Consider the following 19,984-nt stretch of genomic DNA (forward strand, 5'->3'; position numbering starts at 1 on the left):
GAGTGCAATAGAGATTGCATCATCTGTGGATCTGTTTGGGCGGTATGCAAATTGGAATGGGGCTAGGGTTTCTGGGATAATGGTGTTGATGTGAGCCATTACCAGCCTTTCAAAGCACTTCATGCCTACATTTACATTTACATTTAAGTCATTTAGCAGACGCTCTTATCCAGAGCGACTTACAAATTGGTGAATGCCTACAGATGTGAGTTCTAAGGGTCTGTAGTCATTTAGGCTGGTTGCCTTTGTGTTCTTGGGTACAGGGACTATGGTGGTCTGCTTGAAGCATGTTGGTATTACAGACTCAATCAGGGACATGTTGGAAATGTCAGTGAAGACACCTGCCAGTTGGTCAGCACATGCCCAGAACATACGTCTTGGTAATCCGTCTGGACCCGCAGCCTTGTGAATGTTGACCTGTTTAAAGGTCTTACTCACGTCGGCTATGGAGAGCGTGATCACACAGTCGTCAGGAACAGCTGATGCACTCATGCATACCTCAGTGTTGCTTGCCTCGAAGCGAGCATAAAGGGGATTTAGCTCATCTGGTAGGTTCGTGTCACTGGGCAGCTCACGGCTGTGCTTCCCTTAGTAGTCTGTAATAGTTTGCCAGCCCTGCCACATCCGACGAGCATCGGAGCTGGTGTAGTATGACTCAATCTTAGCCCTGTATTGACACTTTGCCTGTTTGATGGATGGTCGCAGGGCATAGCGGGATTTCTTGTAAGCTCCGGGTTAGAGTCCTGCACCTTGAAAGCGGCAGCTCTACCCTTTAGCTCAGTGCGAATGTTGCCTGTAATCCATGGCTTCTGATGGGGGTATGTACGTACAGTCACTGTGGGGACGACGTCCTCAATGCACTTATTGATAAAGCCAGTGACTGATGTGGTGTATTCCTCAATGTCATCGGAAGAATCCCGGAACATGTTCCAGTCTGTGATAGCAAAACAGTCCTGTCGTTTAGCATCTGCTTCATCTGACCATTTTTTTGTAGACCGAGTGACTGGTGCTTCCTGCTTTAATTTTTGCTTATAAACAGGAATCAGGAGGATAGAGTTGTGGTCGGATTTACGAAATGGAGGGCGAGGGAGAGCTTTGTATGCATCTCTGTGTGTGAAGTATAGGTGATCTAGATTTTTTGCCCTCTGGTTGCACATTTAACACGTTGATAGAGATTTGGTAGAACTGATTTAAGTTTCCCTGCATTAAAATCTCCGGCCACTAGGAGCGCCGCCTCTGAGTGAGTGGTTTCCTGTTTGCTTATTTCTTTATACAGCTGACTGAGTGGTTGCAGGGTAGAAGCTGTTAAAACTCTTTTGGACCTTGACTTGGTGCTCAGGTATTGCTTGCAGTATGGCTGCAGAGAGAACAGTCTATGACTAGGGTGGATGGAGTCTTTGACCATTTTTAGGGCCTTCCTCTGACACTGCCTGGTATAGAAATCCTGGATGGTGGGAAGCTTGGCTCCAGTTATGTACTCGGCCAGATGCACTACCCTCTGTAATGCCTTGCGGTCGGAGGCTGACCAGTTGCTATACCAGGCAGTGATGCAACCAGTCTCTCAATGGTGCAACTGTAGAACCTTTTGAGGACCCATGCCAAATCTTTCATGTCTCCTGAGGGGGAATAGGCTTTGTCGGTGTTGTAATTGTGACTGGCCATGCAGTCATGAGTGAACAGGGAGTACTGGAGGGGAATGAGCACACCCCCCTGAGGGCTTCCCGTGTTGAGGATCAGCGTGGCGGATGTGTTGTTAGCTACCCTTACCACCTGGGGGCGTCTCATCAGGAATTCCAGGTTCTAGTTGCAGAGGGAGGTGTTTTGTCCCAGGGTCCTTAGTTTAGTCATGAGCATTGAGGGCACTATGGTGTTGAACGCTGAGCTGTAGTAAATGAACACTCCGTCACATAGGTGTTCCTATTGTCCAAGTGAGAAAGAGAAGTGTTGAGTGAAATAGAGATTGCATCATCTGTGGATCGGTTGGGGCGGTCTGCAAATTGGAGTGGGTCTAGGGTTTCTGGGATAATGGTGTTGATGTGAACCATGACCAGCCTTTCAAAACACTTCATGGCTACAGACGTAAGTGCTAAAGGTCAGTAGTCATTTAGGCAGGCTACCTTAGTGTCCTTGGGCACAGGGACTATGGTGGTCTGCTTGAAACATGTTGGTATTACAGACTCAGTCAGGGACAGGTTGAAAATATCAGTAAAGACAGTTGCCAGTTGATCAGCGCATGCTCGGAGTACACGTCCTAGTAATCAGTCTGGCCCTGCGGCCTTGTGAATATTGACCTGTTTGAAGGTATTAATCACATTGGAGATGGAGAGGGTAGTCACACAGTTGTCCGGAACAGCTGATGCTCTCATGCATGCTTCAGTGTTACTTGCCTCGAAGCGAGCATAGAAGTAATTTAGCTCGTCTGGTAGGCTCGTGTCACTGTGATTCCCTTTGTAGTCTGTAATCGTTCGCAGGCCCTGCCACATCCGATGAGCGTTGGAGCCAGTGTAGTACGATTCAATCTTAGTTCTGTATTGACGCTTTTCCTGTTTGATGGCTCGTCGGAGGGCATAAGGGCATTTCTTATAAGCTTCCGAATCCCGCTCCTTGAAAGCGGCAGCTCTACCCTTTAGCTCAGTGCGGATGTTGCCTGTAATCCATGGCTTCTGGTTGGGGTATGTACGTACGGTCACTGTGCAGGGGACGTCATTGATGCACTTATTGATGAAGTCAGTGACTGATGTAGTCTACTCCTCAATACCATCGGAAGAATAATGGAACATATTCCAGTCTGTGCTCGCAAAACAGTCCTGTAGCTTAGCATCTGCTTCATCTGACCACTTTCTTATTGACCGAGTGACTGGTGCTTCCTGCTTTAGTTTTTGCTTGTAAGCAGGAATCAGGAGGATAGAATTATGGTCAGATTTGTCAAATGGACGGTTGAGGGAGAGCTTTGTACGCGTCTCTGTGTGTGGAGTAGAGGTGGTCTAGAGTTTTTTTTCCCTCTGGTTGCACATTTAACATGCTGGTAAAAATGTGGTAAAACGGATTTCAGTTTCCCTGTATTAACCCTTGTGTTGTCAAAAATGACCCGCCACGCTATGTTTACCAGCAGAGAAAACCCCCTAAATCATGTTTTTTCAACCTGAAATTTTATGACTTTTCCTAGAGTGACCCCAACATTAGAAAAAGTGAAACATTGTCTTTGTTCATATTTCCATGAAAGCTGTACACCACCAGGATACAAAGATTGTCTTAGGGTCATTTTTGAACACGTAGTTATAAAATCATTTACACACCACAAAAACCACAAGGAGACACACACACACACACACACACACACACACACACACACACACACACACACACACACACACACACACACACACACACACACACACACACACACACACACACACACACACACACACACACGAATGGAGTTTATGTGTGCTACTGACTGAACTCAGACAAAACTAAAACTTTCTTGTGCATGTGCAGCATCTCCCCTCCACGACCCCACACATGAACCCTCCACGACCCCACACATGACTTCACAGACAAAATAAAAACAATTTCAGACAAAATAAACAACATTTCAGACAAAAATCAAAATTTCTTGAAAGCATTGTTTACTAATGGGGAATGCAGTCAGAGGCTATAAAGGTGCTGCAGATGACAGTCCCCTCAGTTCTCTCTTTGCTGAAGCCATGAGTTCGCGTTTCATTGCCCAACAGGTCGTAGATCAGATTTTTTCAGATGTCAAGGAGGAGCAAGAGAACTATGATTTAGAAGAGGAGGATGTATCTGAAGAAGATGGGGAAGAATACAACCCTGAGCACAATGCATCATCTTCAGATGAAGAAGAAATCCCCAAAGCTGAAAGAGAGACATTTTTATCAAAGAACAGCAAAATAACATGGTTTTGTCACCATATGACAGCCAGGGCAGGATGGCAGCACAACATGTCATAAGGATGACCCCAGGGCCCACAAGACATGCAGTTGCCCATGCCCAGGACATCGCCTCAACATTCTACATGTTCATCACACCAGCCATCGAAAAAATCATCCTGGAGATGACAAATTTGGAGGGTTTCCGGAAATATGGAGACAACTAGAAAAGGATGTATGAGATTGACCTGCGTGCCTACATAGGGCTGCTAATCTTAGCGGGTGTGTATAGGTCCCGAGGTGAGGTTACATGTGGTCTCTGGGATGCAGAGAGTGGAAAGGGAAGTTTCCATGCCATGATGCCACTGAAAGTCTTTCACACTTTCTCAAGAATTCTACGATTTGATAACCGTAAGTCAAGAACTGCAAGACGTGTGAGAGACAAACTGGCGGCCATAATGCAGTTGCCCATGCCCAGGACATTTTTTCCATGATCCACCAGGTGGCATAGTGGAGAACTATGTTTGAGAGGTGTGGGAGAAGTGGGTGGAGCATCTACCATACCTCTACAACCCTGGGCCTGAGGCAACAGTGGATGAGCAACTGGTTTACACCTGCAATGTCAGTGATTTTCACTGTTCATTTTATTATGTATTGCTGTAATATTATTGATTTATGTGATTGTTTTCAGTGACACTGATACTAATTACTGGTAGTAATCTCTTGTCAAAAGGTTGCTATCCTTTCCTGGCAGTATATGCCCAGCAAGCCAGCAAAGTATGGAATCAAGATATGGATGGCCTGTGACTCACAATCCAGCTATAATTGAAAGATGCAAGTCTACACAGGGAAGCCGACCAATGGAGGCCCGGAGATGAACCAGGGGATGAGGGTTGTGCTTAATGTGACAGATGGACTAAGGGGGCACAATGTCACGTGTGACAATTTCTTCACCTCTTATGAACTCAGCCAGCAGCTCCTGAAGAGGAAGATCACCATGGTTGGCACAGTTAGAAAGAACAAGCCTGAGCTCCCTCCCTCCTGCACTCCTCACAACAAGGGGGAGAGAGGCCTTCTCATAAAAGTTTGCCTTCACCCCCACCACCACTCTAGTTTCTTACCTCCCAAAGAGGAACAAGAATGTGGTCTTCCTGAGCACACTGCCCAAAACAGCTGAGATCAGTGATCGTGAGAACAGGAAGCCAGCCATCATCCTGAACTACAACCACAACAAAGGAGGCGTGGACAACCTGGTCATCGTCCATAACATCATTGATGTGTCCTCATACAATGCCTTCATGATATGGAACAAGATCAACCCTACCTGGATGCCTGATAAGTGGAACAAGAGGAGGGTTTTCCTGAAGCAGCTGGGAAAGGCACTTGTAACCCCACACATTCAAAGAAGGGAGTGCCTCCCCCGCACAGCAGCCTCTGCAGCGCTTGTGAAAGCTGTTCAGGGGCTGAATCTTGTCCTGATCCACCTGAGGCTGCAGCTGGGGCAGGCAAGAGGAGGAGATGCCAATTCTCTCCCCCAAAGAAGGACTGTAAAACAAATAATATGTGCTTAGAAATATATCTGCAAAGTCCATGCACACACACACACACACACTTGCGTATTGTCCTACATGTGCTAACTAGAGTTGATTGATTTATGTTCTTCACATTTTTGTTTTGTATCTATTATCTTATTTTATTCTTATTTATTGTTGTTGTTATACACCTTGTGGGTGGGGCAATGGTTAAAAAATTGGGAGAAGACTAGTATTTTGTAGTTGAATTCCTCATTGTACAGTATATAAGAATATATCACGATGTTGCCAAAAAAGTTACTGTTTACAAGACTGTTACTCTTTCCCTCTAATAGAAAGCATTCAAAAATACTTTCTCAGCTGTGCCACCAGAGACTCTGGATACGCGCCCAGGCTCTGTCGTAACCGGCCGCGACCGGGAGGTCCGTGGGGTGATGCACAATTGGCCTAGCGTCGTCCGGGTTAGGGAGGGTTTGGCCGGTAAGGGATATCCTTGTCTCATCACGCACCAGCGACTCCTGTGGTGGGCCGGGCGCAGTGCACGCTAACCAAGGTTGCCAGGTGCACAGTGTTTCCTCCAACTGGTGCGGCTGGCTTCCGGGTTGGATGCGCGCTGTGTTAAGAAGCAGTGCGGCTTGGTTGGGTTGTGTATCGGAGGACGCATGACTTTCAACATTCGTCTCTCCCGAGCCCGTACGGGAGTTGTAGCGATGAGACAAGATAGTAGCTACTAAACTATTGGATACCATGAAATTGGGGAGAAAAAGGGGTAAAAAATTTTTATTTTTGAATGTAATAAAAAATACAAATACTTTCTGCACATTTGTGCTACTTTCTTAGGCTATACAAATGCTATCTCTTGCTAAAGAAATGTATGTGTACACCTATGCAGTACCTTTAGCAATAAACATCTACTTTAGTAAAGAAATCAATTATGACAGGCGTGTTGTAATAAAAATGAGTGGTGTCCACTGATTAAATGCAGTCTTTCTGCATTGTGAAGAGGGAAAACCCAGATATTCACAATGATGAATGACAGGTTATTTCTTCATGAAAAAATAGATTTGGTGTTTAAAATTAAATTATGCTGCTTTATTTTAGGAGTTTAGTGAAGGCGGGTCATTTTTTACCCTTAGGACAAGGGGAGTATACAGAATGTTAAGACGACACAAGGGAGTCCACTGCCACTAGGAGTGACGCATCTGGATGAGCATTTTCCTGTTTGCTTACGGCCGATTACAGCTCATTGAGTGCGGTCACTCCTAGCATTGGTTTATGTTGTTATATAGACAGCTACAAAGAATACAGACGAAAACTCTCTTGATAAATTGTGTGGTCTACAGCTTATCATGAGATGTGTTACCTTTATTTTACTAGGCAAGTCAGTTAAGAACAAATTCTTATTTTCAATGATGGCCTAGGAACAGTGGGTTAACTGCCTGTTCAGGGGCAGAACGACAGATTTGTACATTATCAGCTTGGGGATTCGAACTTGCAACCTTTCGGTTACTAGTCCAACGCTCTAACCACTAGGCTACCCTGCCGCCCCATACTCTACCTCAGGCAGACAAAACCTCCAGACTTCCTTAGATTTGGGGCGGCAGTGTAGCCTAGTGGTTAGAGCGTTGGACTAGTAACCGGAAGGTTGCGAGTTCAAGCCCTTGAGCTGACAAGGTACAAATCTGTCGTTCTGCCCCTGAACAGGCAGTTAACCCACTGTTCCCAGGCCGTCATTGAAAATAAGAATTTGTTCTTAACTGACTTGCCTGGTTAAATAAATAAAAATTTGTGTGCCAGCTGTTGTTTACAAAGGTAGGATATACATATTCGTAGTTTGTCTATTTTATTATTGATTGATTGTACTTTTGCTAATAGGACTGATGGAAAAGGTAGATTACCCTCTCAACATCGGATCCTTACAAGGCACCCGGACCTTCGTTCCCAATACCTCCGTCTCTTTCTCCTGCGAATGGCGGGGATGAGAGCCTTCTCGGGCGTCTGAAGTAAATCCTTCCCATCCGACTCGTTGAAGAAAAAGTATTCCTCCAGTACGGGGTGAGTAATCGCTGTCCTGATATCTTGAAGCTATTTTCGGTCATAAGACATGGTGGCAGAAACATCATGTACAAAATAAGTTACATATAAAGTGAAAAAGCATACACAATAGCACAACTGGTTACGTGCTCATAAAATCCTTGGGGTCCTGGAGAGTGCCAAAGGAGTTGTAAACAGATATAATCTGGGCATCATCAGACTATTCAGATGTTTTGAGAGGAACCGAATGACCAAGCACAAACCTGGGTGTTACTGTATTGGTTATGTACATAGAAGTACCTCTATTTATCAAAAAAATCAATCACATACGTCTATGATAATATGATAAACATAAACATGAGATTTCCACAAAGCAATGTTAGCCTCGACCAGTGGCTGCAATGTATACATATAGGGCTCTAAATTGCGGCCTGGTGTGTGAGTAAAAACGGCTCACTGACAGGAAGACCATGGCTGCCGCCTAACTAAAAGCGGCCTGGTGCTTTGGAGGGGCGCCTGTCTACCGAGCGTACGTTGCTAACAGGGTGGGATCTAGCGAGCAAAGTCGTTACTTTTGTATTGTTGTTTTGTGTCATCTGTTGTAAGGCTACATTTGTATCATCTGAGCTCATCTGTTGCAAGGCTACATTTGTATCATCTGAGCTCATCTGTTGCAAGGCTATATTCGTATCATGTGAACTTATCTGTTATAAGGCTCCATTTGAGCAGCGCGCATCGCAAGCATAGTCCAAACATTGTATAATTTCACCTCACCTGTTAATATTTACCTTAGGAAATTCAGCAACTCTTGGAGCATCAGCTCTCTCATCATTGTGTTACAGATAAAGATATTAAAGGGATAGCTCACTCAAATTACAAAATGGTTTCTTTACCCTGGAAGCAGTCTATGGACAAAGTATGACAGCAATCAGTGCTTTGGTTTAATTTCCCTGGCACTGTTCCTAAATGCTAATGTTTTAGCATTTGTGAAACAAATCCCATTCAAGTCATGGTACCGATATTAGCAATGTTCGCGCATCATGTCCAAATAATTTGAAAATATCTAAAATTGATTGTGAAGCTCAACAAAGTCACTTATAGATGATTTGAACATGAAGCAGGAAAAATGCTAATATAGGTACCATGACATGAATGGGATTTGTGCCACAAATGCCTCCAAAAGTAGGAATAATAAAGGCCTAACGTAGCCTGTTGCTAAATCAAATGTATTCAATCTCTTTTTTAGTGCTAAATACTGCTTGGTGCTCCTAACTTTTAAAAGTTGGGAGCGCCAGTGATACCAATGAAAAAAGTATATGTGTAGAGGCCTGGGTGAATCACCATAGTCTCCAGTGGTTGTAGGATTAGGGCCAGTGTGTGTGCACTGTGCAGTGGTGGAATCACAGTGGTCCGTGAAGCTCAGACGGAGTCTGGATGAATGGGTTGGGGATTGGGCTTCAGAGGGTTGTTCATCAGGGAATGCTGAGGGGAGGACGGCTCATAAGAACGTCTGGAACGGAGCGAATGGAATGGCATCAAACACATGGAAACCATGTGTTCGATGTATTTGATACCATTCCACCTATTCCGCTCCAGCCATTACCATAAGCCCGTCCTCCCGCAATTAAGGTGACATCAAACCTCCTGTGATCTCCACTGGTAGCCAACTCCATAGAGACCTACTGTAGCTAACTCCGCTAAGGGCTTCACTCTGCTGCTGACTCTGAAAATGTTTACTGAGATGGAGGAGAAACTCTAATGTGTTCAAGGCCTGGGATGTAAGAAGATAAAGCAATTTTGCTGTCTCAAAAAAGTATTTGAGTTTTTTGTGAAAGTAGTGCATGCATTATGTTGTTTATGTGTTTGTGTGTGCATGCATGTGTGTGTGTGTGTGTGTGTATTACATAAAAGGTCAACATCACGAGAGGCTGAAGTATTTTTTTCTCCTAAGGACTCTGCTGCATAAAAAAACAAACATACACAGCTACTGCGCTGTACCTTTTGCATGTCCACAATAAGCTATCCCCGCATTCTCTCAAAGCTCTTCCCTTAATACTGAACAGATGGGACACATTTGGGAGGGTTTGCATGTATCTTTAATACATCATGGCTGAAGAACATGTATATTTATGTGTGTGGTATGCCATGTGGCCACTGCTGTCTCTGGCCAACAACTGCCACAGGACTACTACTACTACTACATCCTTTTATAGGGAGAGACTCCATGGCTGGGATTGCTTTTAGTCTATTTAAATGTTTATATACTAAGATGTATTTTGACAGGAAGACATAAAGAACAAGTCCAAATGAAAAGAACAAGTCAACATGAATGGGTGTCGTGTGCATATCTCAACACAGTAGGATTTCCATAATCCCTTTTACGTGTAGCTTTCGAAGTTTGTATGAGAGCTACTGCAGCCAGACAGAATGTCCTTGAGATCCAGTATTGGGAGACACTCCGAGTGTCCAAAACAGAATAAAATGAAACGTAAAAAAAAAATGGAGGAAACCAGAGTGTTGTAGTTGAAATAAAAACAAAATGTTTATAAGATTATTCTGAAGATAAATACACAATGCAGAGATATAGGATGAGAGGTCAATAATAATAGGTCATTAAACGATCAAGGGAAATAGTTTTTTTTTCTGTAATAAGGGATTAATACAGAGACATGGGAGGAATTTGCCTATATATTGAGTCTGAAATAGTATACTTGTTATTTGGCCATTGGCCCAGTTTTATTGCAAGGAATTCTAATTGGTCAACCACAGGCTAGGGCTGGGTTATAAACTACATCCGGTCCATTTGTTCACAGGAGAGAATCACTGAGAGAGAATCACTGAGGACAGGGGAGCATGAACATCTACCATCTACTTCCAAGCATGATTCGTCTGCTTTGAATAAACCTATTTTCCTCCCCCTGATTTGCTTTGGGATCTGCGTTATTAAAGAATAACATCAACTACTAACAGTTTCTATCATTAGGTTGACATTGACAAGGCGGTTTGGTCTTAAGCATCTCAAACACAAATGAGAAGACGGGGACAAGCAAGTCTGTTGAAATGTAAACATGGAAGTCAGTAACCTATCTACAGGATGTGGCCGTCTAGCTAAGGCTACTGTTTTTACTTTGTTGCGTTCTCATCTCCCTCAACCTGTGGTCTGGATCTGCATTGTCACTGGAGGGTGATTGACCAATGTGGGAGTGGTGAGATGCATGACCTCGATCCCTTCACCACGACCCTGATGAGACTGCAGATGAGACTGCATGTGAACCACTTATCAATGATACTGTAACTTGTATGTGGTGTCCCTGACCCTGAACTGCTGCTGGGCTGTCTGTGTTGACTGGCAAAAGCTTACTGTAACTGTAACACAATGATTCAAATCATTTGGTTACTTCAGAACCCCCACCACTGATTCTCTCTCAGTGGTCCCTGTTGTCCTCTCCCTTCCAGTGTTGCAATATGGGCAGCAGACCAGGGTCAAATACATAATGCTGAATAAAACCAATGGATCTGCCCGAAGAGCAAACTCCAAGCTAAATCAAGCACACATTGAATACAGTATTTGGCATACACTGACTATGTTCAGTACTTGTCCCCGGTTTGAGAGGCAGAAAGGAGGTCCAGGAAAGCAGTTCCATATGGTTCTGGTGTGTGTGGCGTGTGTGTGTGTGTGTGTGTGTGTGTGTGTGTGTGTGTGTGTGTGTGTGTGTGTGTGTGTGTGTGTGTGTGTGTGTGTGTGTGTGTGTGTGTGTGTGTGTGAGTGTGTGAGTGTGTGTGGCGTGTGTGTGTGTGTGTGTGTGTGTGTGTGTGTGTGTGTGTGTCCTAGCGCCGGTGCTATGTGCTTCTGCCCCCACAGGGGCAATTACAGGGGTGAGTCCCAGAGGAGGCAGAGCCTGAGAGCAGCCAAGCCCAGCACAGAGGCCCTCACCCTGGGAAGGAAGAACAAGGAAATGCCCTTATATGGGCAACCTGGGAGAACGCCCATAACAGTGACCTGTCCCAACCTAGGAATGGCAGAAAAATGTGGTGGGAAATGTTGATGCCTTTGAGTATTTTGCTTTTCGAAACATGTTGTTTCGAGTCTTGTCCTGGACAGCAATTCTGTCTATTTCAGGACTTCCTTTGTGACTTCCTTTTTGTTTTGCCCTTTACCGTAGACTGCAGTGAACAGTAGTGTATTTGTGTGATACTTTCCCATAAGCAGGTGCTTATCTTTATCTTTGCGTTCATCTTACCCACTGCCTAATGGCTTTTGATAGTAGGCCACTGTACATTATGGAAGTTAACTGAGTGAGTCCCTAAATAGCGACAGCTAAATGTCATGTTTGAATAGATCCCAGAAGTTGAAAATGCTTTCAGCCCTTGCCACGTACTCAGCTATATCTGTCTTTCTGTATACCCTACTGTGCCAGAGGACGTGACTCTCACCCAACTGTTTTCCTCCCCACCAAACTTGTTTTCAAATGGTCCCTTCAAACATCCAAAAGTCAACTGCTAACCATAACATTTTGAAAGTTGAAATGCTAAAATGGTGTAGTTGGCAGAGATATTTCATTTGTATGTAAAACAAGTGATTAGATTGGACTTGATTTCAGCTTTCTGACCTGTGTAGTCATATAGTACCTCATACAGAGTCTCTATGTGAATATATCCATGAAAATGTTTACAGAGGGAATATTACATGTGACCATGACAACTGATATGATTTTGAATAAAACGTACCAATGTTAAAGCGGTAATGTTTCATTGATATATTTGTCATTTATTCGTCTTACGGATTAAGTCTTCATTGCATTGCATATTGTCACATGTACCTGACTGTTCTACAGGTAAATTATTTGATTCTAATAATATTGTGTCATCCTAAAGACATGACCCAGAGCATTGCAAGACTTTGGAGAGCAAATATCCTAATAAATACAATATGCAATTCACAGATATGTTTTCTGGTGTGCTGTTCCAGCAATAAAAAGTCAACTTAGCATGTTAAAGTTTAAGTATAGGAACCTCTGTCCTTTCTTTGGGATTTAAAGGGTTTTAGATTTTATTTGATGCTATACTTGTTTCACAAATTGTCTACTTTCAATGGGCTCTGGTTTCTAACAGTGTTTTTTTTTTCATTTCCTGACAAGTTTTGCGGATCTCATAAAACATCTGTTTCAGTGTTTATTAAAGTTGAGAGTGGGAGGAAAGCTACAATATAGCTTCCTTCCCTATTCAATACGCTCCATCTTGTTTTCTTGTAGACTGTAGAGCGAGGGTCCTGGTGATCCTTTATCGCAGGCCAAAAACTCAATCAAATGGAGTTGCAAGCCCCTGGCCACCCCCTCTTTAATGTATTTTTTTTTGTTCTGAAGGTTATGTCCTACACTGTCCCCAAACAACCATATCAATTATATTGATAATACAGTATCGCCAAGCAAAAGGATGCTAGAACATTGCATGTGGTCTGTATCTATGTGGGGACGGGTCAGGGTCACAGTAGCTTCCTAACCTACAGTATACAGTACATGCATGCTGATTGCAAGCTTAGACATGGATTTTTTTAGCAGTTACTAGTCTTGTACCACCAGATGTCAATGTTCTTCCCTGTTGCCTACAATGTGCACAGTAGACTGTTTACTAATAAGGCCGGGTGCCGTAGGGATGTAGGACCACCAGAGGACAGTACTCACTCGTGTGTGCCTTGGGGTTGTTTAACCCCACTAGAGAGCAGTGTTTGTCCATGTTGTGGGCTCAGTGTCCTATAACCTTCACCACTGCCCTTGTAGCCCTCTTATCTGCCTGACTGCCTCAGAGGTAATCATATTCCAGACTGATCTCACAGCCCGGCATGATATGTGCCAGACCAGCGCACACCAACAGGACTCATAGATACAAATTGCTAAGCAGGTTATACATTGCTGTTGGAGAGAATAGACTCTTTAAAAAAAAATACAGTCTTTGGTTATTTTGTTGTTTTGTATAATGCAAATTTCAGTGTGGCTTTTTCATGGTAGCTGCAGTTGCATTTCCCCACTCTTTGTTACTTTCACACCAAATGCTAACTGAGGACGGTGCTGTGTCAGCCATACAGTAGCTCTGAGAGACTTAGTAAAGTCTCCGTAGCAATGTGGCTTCTGCCCTGTGTGTAATTATAGGCTCTGCTTTGTGAGATGCGGGGGCTGATCGAAGTTACCACCACAACGTTCCATTTAATTCTTTGCATCATTTCCAATCCCCATATTTTTTAAAGATATTTTTATAATTTTAAGCCCTACCCTGATTGCAGTAAACTAATGGACAACAGTACTTCTACTGGAACTTACAGCTATTTCACTCACATCTACGGTTCCTGTAGTTAAATAATTATACATAACTATACATATATCCCTCATTTTCTTTTTCTTTAAGTGCTGGATTCAGTTTCCCCACTGTTAGGGAAGCATCACATCACATCCCCTCCCCATACCACACACCTTCTTCTTCCTTACCTCTTTATTAACGGGATGTAAATATAGCTCAGCTTTCTGTAAAGCTTGATAAGTTGACCATGTTTTAACTTCAGTCATTTCAATTAGAAATGCAGAAAAAAAGTTGCAATGCAACGAGAAGAAAGAGGGTCAAAGAGCAATTTCCGCCGGTGTTATTCTTAGACAGATACGTGAGATATGTTGGTCGTAATGTGTTGAACATCTTTGAGACTGAACTACTGTAGAGCTGAAAAAGGACTAGCCAAACGTCTAGTGATTGTTGTTGAGGGAAGACAGCTACTGCTGTTGAAACAGAACACAGAGTCTACTGTTTTAGGCAGAAGTGGCTATCCATGTATTTCTAGACAATTGGAAGCACAGCAGACTGAATACTGTAGTACAGAGCATGGTCATGAATTAGTCATCACAGGTTTGCCAGTAACTACACTTGTGTTTAGTTTCTCGGCTCTCACTTAACCATAGAGGTTGGTATAACGTACAGTACATACAATGTAACAGCAGAGAGATGGCCCAGTGGCAGTTCACATCCTGTAGTGGTTAAGTTTGTGACTTGTTCATAATGAATCCTTTGTGTTACTACCATTAGCAATGCATAAGAAAAACCTGTACATCTTGAAAGCTTGAATTTGACCTTTGTTTGCACAATGTGCAAGCGTCTGTATGTTTGCATGCACAAACTAACCACAGGGTAAATTACCCTAAAGACACCAGCATGCTTGGGCTCAGGGTCACAGTATGTATTAGAAGAAGTGTAAAAGGTGGGTGTCTCAACTGCCGAGGTGGAATTATGTCTGTCTGTGCCATGATTACTGTATAAAACAATTGAAGTTGGAAGTTTACATACACTTAGGTTGGAGTCATTAAAACTCATTTTTCAACCACTCCACAAATTTCTTGTTAACAAACAATAGCTTTGGTAAGTCGGTTAGGACATCTACTTTGTGCATGACACAAGTAATTTTTCCAACAATTGTTTACAGACAGATTATTTCACTTATATTTCATTGTCTCCCAATTCCAGTGGGTCAGAAGTATACATACACTAAGTTGACTGTGCCTTTAAACAACTTGTACAATTCCAGAAAATTATGTCATGGCTTTAGAAGCTTCTGACAGGCTAATTGACATCATCTGAGTCAATTGGAGGGGTACCTGTGGAGGTATTTCAAGGCATACCTTCAAACTCAGTGCCACTTTGCTTGACATCATGGGAAAATCAAAAGAAATCAGCCAAGACCTCAGAAGAAAATTACGGGAGCAAGTCTGGGAGCAGTTTCCAAACACCTGAAGGTACCACGTTCATCTGTACAAACAATAGTACTCAAGTATGAACACCATGGGACCACGCAGCCGTCATACCGCTCATCTCCTAGAGATGAACATACTTTGGTGCGAAAAGTGCAAATCAATCCCAGAACAACGTTATATTTGGAGGAAAAATGGGGATGCTTGCAAGCCGAAGAACACCATCCCAACCGTGAATCACAGGGGTGGCAGCATCATGTTGTGGGGGTGCTTTGCTGCAGGAGGGACTGGTGCACTTCACAAAATAGATGGCATCATGAGGGAGGACAATTATGTGGATATATTGAAGCAACATCTCAAGACATCAGTCAGGAAGTTAAAGCTTGGTCACAAATGGGTCTTTCAAATGGATAATGACCCCAAGCATACTTCCAAAGTTGTGGCAAAATGGGCTTAAGGACAACAAAGTCAATGTATTGGAGTGGCCATCAAAAGCCCTGACCTCAATCCTATAGAACATTTGTGGGCAAAACTGAAAAAGCGTGTGCGAGCAAGGAGGCCTACAAACATGACTTAGTTACACCAGCTCTGTCAGGAGGAATGGGCCCAAAATTCACCCACCTTATTGTGGGAAGCTTGTGGAAGGCTATCTGAAACATTTGACCCAAGTTAAACAATTTAAAGGCAATGCTACCAAATACTAATTGTGTGTATGTTAATTTCTGACCTACTGGGAATGTGATGAAAGAAATAATAGCTGAAATAAGAAATTCTCTCTACTATTATTCTGACATTTCACGTTCTTAAAATAAAGTGGTGATCCTAACTGACACAAAACAGGGAATTTGTATTGGATTAAATGTCAGGAATTGTGAAACTGAGTTTAAATGTATTTGGCTAAGGTGTATGTAAACTTCTGACTTCAACTGTATGTGATAACCTTTGTATGCTTGCTATGTGCAATGATGGAAAAGTACTGGGTAAATGGAGAGGTACTACTTTGGAATTGTCTGCACCTGCTGATAGTCACTCGGGCTCAAGGTCGAGATAGTAGAGTGAGAAACCACAGTCTGGACATGTTTTTCTCATTTTACATACTTTGTATCTAATCCAATGCAACAATCTTAAGGAATGATTGACGGTAGGCTGTCCACACCAACTAGTATAAGGAGGGTTGTCTCCTGTTTTGCCACACAGATGTTTACTCTAGACTACTGAGGTATTCTGTATGTGAATCTCTGTCTGCAATTGCATTGTATTACTAAAGAGTTTCATACCAAGGTTCCTGTGTCTTCTTCATCTATCTGGAAGACTGATTGTAAAGGAAACTATCATCACCCCATGCAAAGGACCACCCAACATTTAGCAAGCTTGCCAGGAGTGAATGACCACTGCGTCTGGATGATCTTCGTCCCGCTGTGCAGCGCATCAAATTATAAGGTAAGCAGACGCCTGTTCAACCAAAAGTCTGAAATGAGAAATAACACCGTGGTTGATGACTCATTTCAGTACGTAAGTGGCACCTCACTCATGGGGTTGATAATTACAGGAACAGTCAATACCTACATTTATGTAGAAACCCATAATAAGATGAATATGATAAATGTCCCAGAACCCCAGGTGTAATAGTCAGAAATTCCTGAGGGTCTAATGGAACCGTGTGTGAGGAACTTGGTTATAGATTATTAGTCCGTGCTGAGGTACTGGGTGACAAGTGATTGAAAGTGTTTAATGCACATGATGTTCTTACCTGAGGGAAGACACTGGTTTTATGTATGGTGTTCTTACCTGAGGGAGGACACTGGTTTTATGTATGGTGTTCTTACCTGAGGGAAGACACTGGTTTTATGTATGGTGTTCTTACCTGAGGGAAGACACTGGTTTTATGTATGGTGTTCTTACCTGAGGGAAGACACTGGTTTTATGTATGGTGTTCTTACCTGAGGGAAGACACTGGTTTTATGTATGGTGTTCTTACCTGAGGGAAGACACTGGTTTTATGTATGGTGTTCTTAACTGAGGGAAGACACTGGTTTTATGTATGGTGTTCTTACCTGAGGGAAGACACTGGTTTTATGTATGGTGTTCTTACCTGAGGGAAGACACTGGTTTTATGTATGGTGTTCTTACCTGAGGGAGGACACTGGTTTTATGTATGGTGTTCTTACCTGAGGGAAAACACTGGTTTTATGTATGGTGTTCTTACCTGAGGGAATACACTGGTTTTATGTATGGTGTTCTTACCTGAGGGAGGACACTGGTTTTATGTATGGTGTTCTTACCTGAGGGAATACACTGGTTTTATGTATGGTGTTCTTACCTGAGGGAGGACACTGGTTTTATGTATGGTGTTCTTACCTGAGGGAAAACACTGGTTTTATGTATGGTGTTCTTACCTGAGGGAGGACACTGGTTTTGTTTTTATATATGTATAATTGGTGGGGTTATATATTTGGTGTGGACAATTGTTGTATGAGTTGAGTGTATTGATAACAGTGAATGGATATATGCTCGTCGATATCAAGAATTTCTATGTACTGAAATAAATCTAGACTGGTATAGACAACAAGTCTTTAAGACTAGTACAAGAAAGGGATACATTTGTGAATTGCATATTGGGAAAGACATGTTGTGAGTTTAATCTTCCATTACATCCACAAGAGAAGAAACAGGGAGACCCCGGTACTGAAGTTAAAATACAATTGAAACCAACTGTGGTTATTTACCACACATGCGTGGAACCATTTAGAGAAGTGTGGTTAGTGAATAAACATAGTGAAGCTGAAGAAGAAGAGGGGTTAGAGAAAATAGAACTGTGTTGGGTAGATCATCCTATGTTAGGTTCTACTACCCGTATACGGGGATAGAACTGGGTTTTTCCTACAGTACCATACAGATAAGTCACTCAGTCCACATTACATAGAACCTAATTCAAACAAAATCACGGGGCACCATGACAAATTCAACCAAAGGCAGTGCAGAGACAGTTTGTCCCAAACCAATGAAGGCTGGGCCTGACCTCTCTGTCACTAACCTGACTGATGCTGACTTGGAGCTTTTCGTTGACGCTTCTGCATATATAGATCAAACTACAGGGAAGAAACATGCAGGGTTTAGTTTTGTGACAATTGATAGAACCACTCACATACAACAACCACTACCAGATACTTTCTCAGCTCAACAGGCTGAACTTTTGGCGCTAACCACTGCCTGTAAAATAGGAGAAGGGAAAAGGGTTACAATTTTCTCTGATTATGCTTATGCAATAGTGGTTTGTCTCTCCTGGTGTGGTGTCTGGAGGACTAGGGGTTTTCACAATGCTTGTGGAAGTCCTATTTGTAATAGAACTTTGGCTTTTGATCTCTTGGAGGCTATGATGCTGCCCTCTGCTTTGGCTATTGTGAAGGTTGCTGCTCACATTTGGTTGGAAGATTTTTTGAGTATGGGTAACACTATGGCAGATGAGGCTGCTAAATTGGCTGCCTCAAAGTGTCATAGCCACTCCACGTTCTTCTCTGCTACTGTTGGGAAAGACACTGATGATTTGTCATCTAAACAGGCTTTGGATGTTGGTTCTAATTTGTTCTTAACAGCAGGGTTGTAAACTTGACCCCGTTTCTAATTTGGAGACAGACCGTGTCCGCCAGCTTGTCTTATCGCCTCTGTTTGCCAAGTGGCCCACGGTATGGCCCATTTACCAAAGAGGGATATGATAGAGGCAATTTCTTTGGATTGGTTTGCCCAAATTTGATTCAGCATGTGAAACAGTTTCTGTTTCGATGTGCTACGTACAATTTAACACTGCCAAAGGAACACCTCTGAAACCAGGTCATTTCCCTACGCCAAGAGGACCATTTGTCCATCTTGCCATGGATTTCATAGATATTGTAGGAAGAAAAGAAAGGAAAAGGTACTGTTTAGTCCTTACTGACAGATTCGCCAGGTGGGTGGAGGCATTTCCACCACACACTGTGATGCTAAGACAGTAGCAAAGCTACCTGTGAGGGAGATAATACCTAAAATTGGTGTTCCTGAGGTTTTATGTGCAGACAATGGTACTCAATTCACTAGTGATGTAGTAAAGCCAGGTAACCATAATGATGGGAATGGACCAGAAGTTTGTGTCCATCTACCACCCCCAGAGTAATGGGGTTACCGAGAGAGCTAACCAATCCATTAAACAAGGGTTAGCTAAGGCAAACCACTCCACCAAGAAATCTTGGGTGGATTGTTTACCACTGGTGTTAATGAAAATGCACAGTAGTGTTAATAATGGCTTGGGGTGTTCACCACATGAAATGTTGACAGGAAGACGCATGAATCTTTCCGCACAAAGACCCATGACTGACAGACAAATAGACCTCACTCTAGCTGAAGTAGAACACTTGGAGTACATGAAAGAGCTAACTACTATTGTCAGATCTCTCCACTCTCACACTAGGAAAACTCAGGAGGAGGTACCAGATGAGGACCCCGACTACCTGCCTGTGGAGGTTGGCGACTGGGTCAAAATCCGGGTCCACATGAGAAAATGGAACCAGCCAAGATGGATGGGGCCATTCAAGGTAACCATGTCAACACCAACGGCGGTCAGAGTTCAAGAAAGGTCCGGCTGGCACCACCTGTCCCACTGCCAGAAGGTGTTCAGCCCACAGGAGATGATGGAGCCAGACACAGCCTGAAACAAGAGGCAGAAGCAGATGTGAGTCGAGACCAAAGACTTGAAAAAGATGAAGGGCAAGACCAAAGCCCTGAAGAACCAACTGTTTTACATGATCAGCAAGGTTATGTTGTAAATAAACAA

The 19,984-nt window shown here is 43.1% G+C and overlaps 1 pseudogene; it reads left to right on the forward strand.

The window, feature by feature from the left end:
- The first annotated feature begins 4,647 nt into the window (after positions 1-4,647).
- LOC135517003 (piggyBac transposable element-derived protein 4-like) lies at positions 4,648-19,862 on the forward strand (annotated as a pseudogene).
- Positions 19,863-19,984: the final 122 nt, after the last annotated feature.

Source organism: Oncorhynchus masou, chromosome 28, assembly GCF_036934945.1.
Source record: "Oncorhynchus masou masou isolate Uvic2021 chromosome 28, UVic_Omas_1.1, whole genome shotgun sequence".
Classification (NCBI taxonomy): domain Eukaryota; kingdom Metazoa; phylum Chordata; class Actinopteri; order Salmoniformes; family Salmonidae; genus Oncorhynchus; species Oncorhynchus masou.